This window comes from Natrix helvetica, assembly GCF_964273705.1.
Source record: "Natrix helvetica genome assembly, chromosome: 13".
In the NCBI taxonomy this organism is placed as follows: Eukaryota; Metazoa; Chordata; class Lepidosauria; order Squamata; family Natricidae; genus Natrix; species Natrix helvetica.
In genome coordinates this window covers 16,841,859-16,854,374 of record NC_138557.1, presented here as the reverse complement: position 1 = coordinate 16,854,374, position 12,516 = coordinate 16,841,859, and positions in this window count along the sequence as shown.

The following is a 12,516-nucleotide window of genomic DNA, read 5'->3' as shown; positions in this document are numbered from 1 at the left end:
GCCAGCAATCCTTAGAGGCTCTCCTCCTCCTCCCTGGCCTCATTTTCCTTCCTTCCTGAAATGAAAGTTCCCGGTGCATTTTCACCCTCTTCTGCCGTGAGTTTCTTGGTGTCTCCCATAGGACTCCTCTTTCTTCTTTTTCCTCCAAAGGGAGCTGGCCGCAGTCTGGAAGCTCTCACTCTCGCTGAGGGGGTGTGTGAACCGTGTTGGCTTTGGGCCGTAGCTTCTGGGGCCTGCATTGAGATGCACTCCTGACCCTGAGAGAGTTAATAAATGGTGAAGTTTGTAAAGTCGTGTCATGCCTTTTTCTGATAACTCCAATCATTTGATTGAACAAGACTCCAATGCAGCTTATGCCCAAAATCCCAGATGGCACTTGCACACGGTATTTTCTCCCTCCCTAGGAAAGGGAGAGATATTTCCCTTTGTTTAACCTTAAGGAGTGGCCCTCCCCTGCTGGGAAGCAGAATCCCCCCCCCCCTGAATTTTCCTCCCTGACATTATCCTGTGCTTGATCCCCTGACTCATTTTCTTCTTTCTGTCTTCAGAGAGATTGTTTATTTGCGGGATCGTATCCTGCCCCACACATCCCTTTGGCTGATTCGCTCACACAGAGAGGGACTCCTCCTGGTGCCGTCCACTAGGCTGGGCCAGTGGGTGGCGCCCAGGGGAAGGGCCTTCTCTGTGATGGGCCCGACCCTCTGGAATGACCTTCCCCCTGATATTAGAATAACCACGGACCTCCGCTCCTTCTGTAAGAAGCTTAAAACCCACCTGTTTAATCTAGCCGGCTTGGCCTAATTCCAGCTCTCCCACCTCAGTCTGTATTTTTAAATTTTGGTCTTAGGCTAAGTTTTTAATTTTTATAAATTTGTACAGGAGTTTAAAGTTTAATTCGATTTTAACTATATTTATGATTATTTGTAAGGTTTTTAATTTGGTACCTGTACACTGCCCCGAGTCCCTTCGGGGAGAGGGGGCGGTCTAGAAATCAAATCAAATATAAAAATAAATATAAACAAGCGTTCTCTTCCCAAAAATGCTTTCCTCCCCTGTTTAGTGACCCTCTAAAGAGGCGAACCTCAAGTTAACCAGCACTCAAATCCCTAACCAGTTTCACCCTGAAGGCTTTTTCTTCTGCTAGTTGAGGCAGACTTTTGGGGTGCAGCAACGGGGACTCTTCTGTCAGACTACAGAGCCCCTGGTTCCCAACCTGAGATCTGCAAGCCCCCACCTGTTGCAAATGTTTCCATTGATACCTGAGCTTCGTGTCCCACCTGGTTTTATATTTTGGCGGGAAACCTTCTGCTTCCCCTTTTATTTATAAGAACCAAAGAGTTAATGAGTGTTTTTCCTCTCTCAATGGCTCCTTCGTTCTTTCCGTAAGTCCTTCCTTCATGCAAGGAAGGCTGCTGAGATGACAGACAAAATGGGCAGCCTCCCGTTTGCTTCCTGGGAATGTGTGGCTTGGTTGCCTTCTGACCTCGTAAAGGTGGGGCTTACCTTCAGTCTCTGGAGCCCGGGAATTCTGCTCACTTTTCTGGTGATTAAGTGACAGATAACCAGCAATCTGCAGTGGGTCTGGGAGCAGGAGAAGTGCAAAGGATAGTAGGTGCGAGAGGGTGTTGTGACTGAGCGTGTCAACCTCTGTGGCTCTTGAGGGCTCCAAAGCTGCCCTTTGACTCCTCAGACATTCAGATTCCGACCAACTTCCAAGTTCTCTTCCAGTTAACCCTGATGGACTGGGAGCTACGGTGCCTCATGCAGAGAGGAGGTAAGGCAGGTGTTTCCTTGGGGGCTGGGAGACAGAGCAGAGCAAGTGCCCCCCCCCCCCAGTGCCATGGCCTGTATGGGAACGGATGGAAAGCAAAGGAGGCCAGAGCAATGAATCAGAAGAATGAAAACCTGGTCACAGGTGGCTGCTTCGTAGGTGGACCTTCTCTAGAAGGTGTGCTGCTCCCTCCCCCTCAGCACTCTTCACCTGGCTTAAATTAGCAGTCCCCCAAGGACCGCAAGGGGGCAGCACTTCCATGGGGCAGAGGAGGAGGAGCTGCTGCTGCTGCTGCAGGAGGATGGTTGGTCAACAGCTAATCTGGGATCGAGCTGGGCGTCAAAAGGGCCCCCAAAGGCCAGAGTGGAGCGGCAGCAGGCCAAGAGGTTGCTTCCCTCTTGGAGGCCTTCGCTCCCCTCCAGCGACAGCTCACAGCTGAGCTGCTGCCAGCAATGGCCACGCTTGGCCCAGGCCTTTGCGCCTCTGCGCCTGGGCTGCCTGGCACTGGAGTCTCTGGGATCCACCTTTGACAAGGTGAAGTGCTGCCTCTTCCCCTCCTGGGAGGAGCCCTTTGCTCCCTCCCTGATCTGCTCTCACCTTTGCTTTCAAAGAAATATTTGGGAAGGGTTAGGAAGCTGATAAATTATTTTTATTGGGATGGTTCGGCAGCTGCCAAATTCTTCAGGCATTTATTGGAACAGCTGATACTGCATATTTTCTGCTGGGTTGTTTACCTTCTAACCTTGGCCTCTGCAGTGAGATAGAAGCCCTTACCTGCTCAGGGAGGCGTGTGGTGCTCACGGTCACACCTGTTCTGGCCACACTGGGAGGCAGGACTTGGAAGAGTGGTTTGACTGAAAAGCCCTGGCTGGAGACATCGATGGGGAAGAAGTTGCCAAAGGTGCTTCTTTGAAGGAATGGCTAAGCTGTGCTGCTGAAAGGAACATGAACAGAATAACAGTATTGGAAGGGACCTTGGAGGTCTCCTAGTCCAACCCTCCAGACAAGCAGGAGGCCCCATATCATTCCAGGCAAGTGGCTGTCCAGTCTCTTCTTAAAAGCCACAAGTGAGGGAGCACCCACAACCTCTGGAGGCAAGCTATTCCATTGAGTCTCACCATTGGGAAATTTCTCTTTAACCAGGTTGCTGCTCTCCTTCATTAATTTCCATCCATTGTTTCCAGTCTTGCCTTCTGGTGCTTTTTTTTTTTTTGGTGCTTCAGAAACCAAAAGCACCGAGATGCCCCACTTTCTCCAATTCTTCCAAATCATGGAGATGATTTTTCAAGCACAGCTTGAAGTTGAGTCTGCCCCGAGGTCTAGTGGGCCAACTGTGGCCTGCAAGAGTAAGCTGTAGCTCTGCCAGAGAGTAGCGAGCGCTTCTAGCCCCACCAAGGTCTCCTTTAGGCGCAATGACGGAGCTAAACGGGGGCTCATGCATGCATAGCAGATGTTCTGACTTTGCAAAAGGCATCCCCCCCCCCAAATACAGGCTGAAGCTGACCCAGGAGCTGAAATAGAAACTGCCATGATTGATTTCTCCAGCTGCAAAATAACATGGCCATTAGTGCTCTCTGAGCTTGGCTGCTTTCTTGCAGATGTTTCATTTGCCCAACTAGGTAACATCATTGTTGATGCTGATATCAATTGTCAGTGCACGGGCGATGTTACCTAATTGGGAATGAAAGACCAAGAAAACAACCAACTTCCGAGAGTTCAACCCTAAGCGGCAAATACTCTCTTTATTGGCAATGCCAATTTAAAGGCTGTGCCTTTTTTCACTTCTCCGTACTTCATGGGGCAAAAGAGGGCATTTACTTCCTTGCCCCACTGCTTCCCTGTAGAGGGCCAGCACTTGGGACCCCCACTCCTGTCCAAATGGGGCTCAGGTGTCCATGGCAACCAAAGAACCTTGGATCCCACTGCCAGGTTGGGCAGGGCAAAATCCCCCAAATCCCCACAGGCCTTGGGGTGGGGTGGGGTGGGGGGCTGTCTTCCCTGTTCATTTGCCTACCTCTGCCTTCCTTGGAGAATCCTTGCCACTTGTGATGGAGCACCGGCTGGAGCCCCAAAGCTGAGGATGGCCCGAGGCCTTTTCCTGAAGGAATTAAAGGGGGGGATTCCGTGGTGCCAGCGAAAGAAAAGTGGGATTTGGGTTGCCATGGCAAAGCCTGGCTGCCCTTGACATGGCATCCTGATTGCCTGCCACAAATCCATGGTGAAAACTTTCCCTTTTGCCTCTGATTGGAGAGCTTGTGCTGGGCCTTTTGCATTCCTGTCTCCCTCCTTTCAAACCCTGCAAGGCTTCTGGCAGCCGCCAAGAGCTCCATGTGGAGGCTGGCTTTCCCTGCCTCCCCCCCCCCACTTGGAAAGCCACCCCAATATTCCTTAAGCTGGGGACTCCCCAGCCACTCAGGGGCAGGGAGTGGGCGTCTCTGCAGGGGATCTTTTGCTTGGAGGATTTTCTTTGTGTGTGCCTCCCCCCCCACACACACACCATGGTTGCTGCCAAATTGGGGATTCACAGCAGCTGAATGCTGAAGCGCTTACAGCTCCTGGAAATAGCTACCCTGCAAAGAGCGCTGCCCCAACTCAGCCCGGCTTCCCTGTCCCCAAAGATTATCTAACTGTTGGGAAAAGAGCAGCAGAGGAAGGAGGAGAGGAGCAGGGTTGCTTCTGCGGTGCCACACGCAGGAGGAGGTGGTAGAGGGAGGACAGAGGCATGTATACACACACAGGCGCTGTGCTGCGCATACTGTACATTGCATATATGACCACCGGCACAGATATGGGCTGCTGCTGTTTCTCTGATCTACATCCAGAGGCAGGAAATTTCCGTTTAATTTACTACCACCCTTTAGTCAGCAACTAAAACAGAAAAAAGAGAATCAAAATGCATCCATCCCAACTCTGCATATCCCCAACCCATCCTAAATGATGCTGGGGTTCCCTCTGCTGAAACCTTGATGCTAGATAATAACATGTTGGAAGAGCGTAGGTTGTGTAACACCCCTTATCAGTGAGCCAAATGTGAGGAGAATTTGGGGATTACCGCTAGAAGAGGATGTCGTGGGATTGACACAAAGTCCGATAAAACTGGCAACGCAAGGGAATTGTGTTCCTCAGTCTACCCGTTTTTGCACCGGGAGCAGTTTGCAATATTTGCCTTGGAGGAAGTGCGTCACAGCCAGCCTGGTACAAGCCCGCTGTCTCTAGCAAGGGCTTCAAGGAAGTCCAGAGGGCTGCTGCATTGGTGTGACTGAAGCCCCTTGTGCGTGTTAGGCGTGTTGCTCCTACAAACCACACTCCATCCATCTCTGCGGTGTACAAAATTTCCTGCAATTTTCTTGCAAAAAGCAACTTTGCTGGATGGGATTTCTGGAGAGCAACCTGGTCAGCCTTTTTGGCCTGACTCAGAATAAACCTCCTTCCACTAGATTTAGCCAACCTCTTTTTCTCTCGACCTGCCAGACCTCAAGTTGAGGCATAACATATTTAACACACTTGGCAATGCTTGCCTCCGTTTGAAGTCACCATTCGAGGCAAAGAAAGTTGGCTGCTCAAAGGCCCCTGGTCAAGCTCAGTTTGGCATTTAGTGACATTTGAGTGATTGCTTTTTGAGTGGTTGTCCTGAACTTTGGGCCATTCCATATGTGTTTATTGGATTAGCTCATCCTACCTTTGATTCAGGAGATCAGGGCTGTGTCCACAGGGCACAGTTCAACCATGGTCATTCTGAGGTGGTGGTGCCAACCTTCACCCACCACCCTGACTTGGAAGCCAAAGGGGAAGAATTGGCCTGGCGTCCTCCATGGAGTTTTGTCTATGGCAGGAGGGCCAGGGCTTGATTGGGGGCAGCCCAACACTTTCCCCGTTAGATCATGCTGGCTTCCCAGGGCATTTAGCCTTGTTGCCTTGGCGCATCTCGAGTTACATCAGTGCATATATATAGTTTCCTCCTCTCCTCTGTAAAATGGATGGGGGAGCAAGAATGACCAGCCCAAAGCTGTGCAGTCAATCTCCATGACTGGAGGCAGGTGGAAACTACAGTCTCCCTGGTGCCTGTATGCCCTCCCTCCCCCAGGACATCATCCTGGCCCCTTAGGGAATGTCGAGTTTTAGTCTTGGGGTGAGGAAAGAGAAAGCAACCCCCCCCACCTCGTGTATTCTTCAATCAATCAGAATAAAGTTGGAAGGGACCTTGGAGGTCTACTAGTCCAGCTGAACTCAAGCAGGAGACCATAGACCATTCCAGACAAGTGGCTGCCCAGTCTCTTCTTAAAAGCTCCACTGGTGGAGAGGCACCCACAACCTCTGAAGGCCAATGGTCCCAAGGGTGAATTGTCCTCACTGTTAGGAAGTTTCTCCTAAATTCCATGTTGCTTCAGACTGGACAGTTACCTGTCTGAAATAGTATAGGATCTCCTGCTTGAGCAGGGGTTGAGCTAGAAGACCTCCAAGGTCCCTTCCAGCTCCATTCTGATCGATCGATTGATTCTATCCCTCTGTTAATGCAACGTCAAGCACCAATCCCCCTGATGTCTTGTCAAAAGCAGCTGCATTTCCCATCATTTCTCATCAGGTGGGAGACACCCCCTCCCCCAAACGTCCTCTTAGCTCTTCCGTGCCTCTTTGCTTCCTAAGAAACAGCAGACTCACTGCTTGTGCTTGGAAAATTCCACTGGTCTCTGTACAAAATCAGTTGGTTTTATAATATCGTATATAAATTTTCATAGCCACCGTATAAAATGTGCACGCTAGCTACTTGAGATATTTCCGAACGTGCTCGCTTGGTAGAGATTATGCAACTTTTGGATTGTTGGTGCTGCGTAGCCAATAATTGCTGGAGATCACAGTGCAAAAAGATAAGGATGCAGTCAGGCGAGCCTTGCACTCTTTATTGCTTTGAGGCACCTTTGTGAAAGGAGGAATATGTCAACTATTATGCTAGTTTTCTGGAATTTAATTAGCATGTTTGAAGAAGGAAAGATGTCACTCAAGGGACAAAAGGACACGGAGAGAGAGGGTTTCCTCTTCGGGTCAGAACAGCCAAGTTGTTCCCACACCCGTGTTCGTTTACCTTCCAAGGACCATCTAGAGTAGACCAATGTTTCTAACCTTGGCAACTTTCACATGTATGGACTTCAACTCCAAGAGCAAAACTGGCTGGGGAATTCTGGGAGTTGAAGTCCACCAGGCTTAAAGTTACCAAGTTGGGGACCCCTGCCCTGGAGTACCTGAGCATCCTCAGCCTGGAGGGTGCCCTCCTGGGATGCCACTCCCAATTATCTATCCCAATCAGCCAGCCGTGGGCCGAAGATTGGCAGCAGAGAGACAGCAGTCTTCTTCGGGTAGTTTTGTGTGTCTAAGCTTGTCCTTCCCTCAGAGCAATCCTTGTACAGATGAAGAGCAGCGTGTGATGGATTCACACTTCACACCGAGGGGTAAACACATTGCCCTGACCCACGGCTTGCTTACGTATAGGTTACCGACTCAACTAGAATGGATTGAGTCCAGTCACTATGCTAACCTTAACTGCACATTGTATCTCCATGTATAACCTCTCTCAGAAGGCATGCTGCTTATTTATGCCCTGTGGCGTGCCAGGGCTGGCATGTGGAGCCCTCTCCGTGGGCATGTGAACCATCGCCAGTGCACTTCTGCTTTCCAGTGCGCACATGCACACCTGGCCTTCCTGGGTGCCGGAGCACCGGAAAACAGCCTGAAAACGGCCTGAAAACGCCCCCCCAAATAACCAAAATGGCCATTTCCCAGGCCATTTTCCATGTTGTTTTCAGGCTGTTTTTCCGGCCAAAACCAGACTGAAAATGATCCAGAAATGGCTTGAAAACAGGCATGCGCATGCCAGCCAGCCAGCCAGCTGGTCTTCAGGTTGTTGGTCCTCCGGCGCATGTGAAGAACATCTGTCCAGTGCGCATGCGCATGCTGGAAACCTGCACCGGCCAGCTGGTCTTTGAGTTTCCGGTGCAGGCACATGCACCTTCCGGCTTGGGCCCTGGGTGATGAAAAGGTTTGCCATCCCTGCCCCATGTGTTCATTTATGCCCCATGTGTTCATTTATGCCCCATGTGTTCATTTATACCCCATGTGTTCATTTATGCCCCATGTGTGAGACATGCACCAGACCATCAAACCAACTTTGGCCACAAGACCTTGTCTCAGCATGAACTGTGAAGCTGCTCATGTTGAGATGTCAATATGTTGCCATTGGCCAATGAGTTCTTCTGCCTAAATCTGACCACCTGAAAGTTCTTCCATGACTAATCTTAAACAAAGATCCCCTCCTGCTCTGAAGTAGGTCTAATGCTCACCGTACAAACTTTTTGGGTGCCATTGATGCCCCCACTCCCCATGAAAAAGGAGTGGATGACAAAGCACACTGTAGGGAGTGGCCCACTGCAGAAGGAAAGTGGTCACAATGGGCCTGCCGTTGTCCAGGGGAGTTCATGCCGCCTGTCCCTGAGCCTCCCAAGAGAATCCCCCCCCCCCCGAGTTTCTTCCCAGAGCTTCCATTCTCTCCCAGTTGAAAATGGCTGCCGCTTGTCTCAATCACGCCAAGGAAACCAAACAGATTGGGGGTTTGTATTCTTTATTTGCAGAATCAAAATGTTTCCAGTTCTTCCTGTCCTTCACCCTCTTTTCTGGAGGCAAAACCTTGCAAGAATCATGGTGAAATAAACATGTTCCTGATCTTTGTTAGATTAAGTGGCCAATTACAGTAGCCATTCTGAAGACTCAAGTGGCAAGTAAGCTGAAGAACTCCCTCCTTGCTTGTATGAGCCAAGGTGCCACAGTGGCTAGAACGCAGTACTGCAGGCTACTTCTGCTGACTGCCAGCTGACTGCAATTTGGGAGTTCAACCCTGACCAGTTCAAGGTTGACTCAGCCTTCTGTCTTTCCGAGGTGGGTAAAATGAGGACCCAGATTGTTGGGGCCAAGAGGCTGACTCTGTAAACTGCTTAGAGAGGGCTGTAAAGTGCTATTGCTATGTGGAAAGGAAGGAAGGAAGGAAGGAGGGAGGGAGGGAGGGAGGGAGGAAGGAAGGAAGGAAGGAAGGAAGGAAGGAAGGAAGGAAGGAAGGAAGGAAGGAAGGAAGGAAGGAAGGAAGGAAGGAAACGTCTGCTGCCTGCTGGCTGTCTGCAGTTTGGCAGTTCAAATCTCACCAGGCTCAAGGTTGACTCAGCCTTCTGTCCTTCCAAGGAGGGTAAAATGAGGACCCAGATTGTTGGGGCCAAGAGGCTGACTCTATAAACTGCTTAGACAGGGCTGGAAAGCACTGGAAAGTGGTATATAAGTTAAAGTGCTATTGCTAGTGTTATTTTGCGACCTTCTGGCAAACAAACTCAATGGGGAAGCCAGATTCACTGAACAACTGGGTTACTAAGTGCTACTGCTATAGTGCTACTTGGCCTTGTGCTGTGAGGAGGATTCTGGAGTGGCTTGGGCTCTGGACTAGGATGGGGCTTGCCAGGTTCCAGCCCACCTTCAGGCTTTTTTGGCAGTTGCAGCAAACTGCTGGCTCATACTTAAGTGGTTATCCGCAAGGATTCTTAGATCCCTCTCACATTTACTACTGTTGAGCCAAGTACCACCTACTGTACACCTGTGCATTTGGTTTTTCTTGCCTATGTGCAAGACCTTACTTTTCACACCACTGAATTGTATGTTGTTGGATAGGACCAAGTCTGTCAAGATTCTTCTGGACCTTGAGTCTATCTTCTAAAGTGTTGATTATTCCCCCTAGCTTGGTGTCATCTGCAAATTCTGTCCCTTCATCTAAATTGTTTATGAAGACATTGAAGAGTACTGGCTCTAAGACAGAACCTTGGGATTCCCATCTGCATGTGGCTCTCCATGTAGATGTAGTTCCATTGAGTATTACACATTGAGTTTGGTTGGTCAGCCAGCTATGAATTCATCAGGAGGTAGTACAGTCTATCCCACTTACTACCAAGAAGTAGGCTGTGGTCTACTTTATCAAATGCCTGACTCAAGTCTATATATACTATATCCAGAGCACAGCACGCCCAAAAGGTGGGTGGAGAAGACTTCAATTCAGCTGTGGGGGAAATGACTATGTTCTTGGTAGGACAAGACAGCACCATAGACCTGCAATCTCAGGTTGTTTTAATATGCGATATTTTGAATAGTATCGAAACACATGTCCCAAAGGTGCTTTTTCAAGAGGCAGCTGGACCTTCTGGTTTTTCTTTGAAGACATTTTGCTCCTCATCCAAGAAGCTTCTTCATTGGAGCCAAAGAAGCTTCCTGGATGAGAAGTCCAGTTGCCTCTTGAAAAAGCACCTTTGGGACAACCATGACCTGGAGGACTGAGAATCCCCATAGATATCCCAACACATATGTTCACCACTGAATTAATATCTCACTGATCAAAAAATTATATGTTTTATTTTTAAACTTGCTACATTGTCTTTTCCTTCCTGTTACTTTTGGATTTAAAAGTGACAACGTGCTCCTGGGCATCAGGTGTGAAAACTCCCAAGAGCCTCTGACCTCTTTTGAGCTAATTAATGAACCCCCCAGGATGCCCCTGAGTAAGATGTGAGACAGGCCGTGATGGCAAGCCACCCGTTTGGAAGTCCCTGGTGAGCTCCTGGATGCTCAATGAACTCCCATTTCAAAGAACAATGATTAAAAAAACTTCCTTCCCCTCTGGAAGCCAAAATGATACAAAAGAACAGCTGGAGACCAATTCCCAAGTAGGTTGGTGGCTGTTGTGATGCTGGGAGGAATAAAGCCAAGTCCTAATTAGACAGTTCCATTAGCTTGGATGGCTTTTGTTAGTTGCTCCAAGGCTGGAGAGAAGACTCAAGTCTTTGCTTCACTTAGTAGCTGCCTGTGAGTAGCATTTCCACCCCACTATAATTTCTTCTGACTCTTAGAGAAAAGGTGTTTTTTTAACTGCTTAGTGGGTTTCCAAAATGAAGGGATTGGCTGTGAATTCTGAGTGGATGGGATGAGCAGGAATGCTGGCAACCCAGAGATTGACTGGAGGAAAAAGGTCAAGGGAGGGAGGTGGACATGGGAGAGGCCAGCAAGACCTCCCCGAGTCCTCAGAGGAGCCAGAGATGCACCTTGGGATTGGCTTTGGCCACTAACCAGAGGACAGTCTCTCTTTCCTTCTGCCATACCCGGTCATGGAGAGTCCTTGTTAGAAGGGCTTAGAAGCTGAGCTAGAGGTTGCAACAGAAAAGGCTTAAGATATTCCTTACTAACAGGGCATTGTTAATAGGACCTTCAGCCTGCCTGGGAGAAGTGGCACCTGTCAATTTCAGCACATTGGGGCTATGGAAGTGCAGCAGAGCTGCCTTTCTCCTCCCCCCTCCCCCCTCCACCCCAGAGCACAAGGTAGGCTTCTCAAGGTTTGTTTAAGGGAAGGGTTAGGGTTTACCCAGATGTTGCATTCTCATGCTGAGGTCAAGAGACGGGAGTTGGTTGTCTCTGTTTCCAGAATCTCCTTGCCATTTTACCTGGGACAAAGCATTTTGGCAACCATAAATCATGGTCACATGTTGGGACAGAGAATTTAACAGCCCTTTGGAACAGAGAGGGGGCAACAAGACAGCTGTTACTGAAGAGATTTTTGGAAATCAGGAAAGCGGAAAAGCATGGGAAAGAGGCCTTGCCGTAATTACACTAGGTTTAAGTTGAGCTGGAGAATTACTTTGGTAGGCTTTCAAGATTCTGTTATCTTCTAGTAATAAAACATTTTCCAGAAATCCAAGTGGTTCTTGTTTTCTGAGCTTGTAAGATTTAATATTAATCTTGAAGGCCTCCCAAAATAATTGCCTCCCAAACATCACACCTGTCTCCATCTGGCAGTCTCCTTGGACCATGCAAGGCTAAGGCAGTTTACAGCCTGCTCTGTTGGCCTTAGAAGGTCGGGATGACGTTTACCAGAAAATGACTCCTGCCTGGAAAGATAGCAGGAAAAGCAGCTGACCTGGAGAGCAAGCATAGAAAGCTGGTTATCCTCTCCTCAATGCTAAGACTACTCTGATTGGTTGGAAGCATTCACAAGAGGAGAAAATAATAAATAATAATAAATATTTATTTCTTAGCCGCACCCTCTCCCGAAGGACTCGGGGCGGCGTACAATGAAACATATGAAATAAATATGTGGACAAAACAAACATATAACAGAGACATATACTGAGACATACACAAGGAGGAGGTCGGCTGATGAATAAAAAACAATTAGAATACAGTGATTAAAAAACCCCTAAATAATTAAATATAATTAAAATACCCAATTAAAAACCCGTCAGGAGCGATATGGTTAGATCAAAGTTGAGCCAGGCCAGCTACTTGGAATAGGTGGGTCTTATGGGGTGCCTGGTCAAGAAAGGGGTTCCTTTGTGTTTGGACACCCCACAGCTCACTGCAGGCCCAGAGCCCTGAACTGATTTTCCTGCAGCCACCGATGAGGAGACGTGGCCCTTTCTTGACGTGAGGAGGAAGATGCTTTTAAAAGACCAGCTTTGAAGTTTTCCTGCTTCCCTCCGGCCCTGCAGCATCGCAGGTGAAAGGCAGGGCTGGGATTGAACCTTCATCCTGGTGTCCCTTCCCCTTGACTGCAACCAGATCATAGTTTGGAGGTAGCTTTGCAAGAGAACCCTCGCAGATACCTTGTGAAGCTGAGATACCTTGGCATCTTCAGAGCTGAATCCAGAGTTAATCATACTGGTGGGAAACAAGGAAGT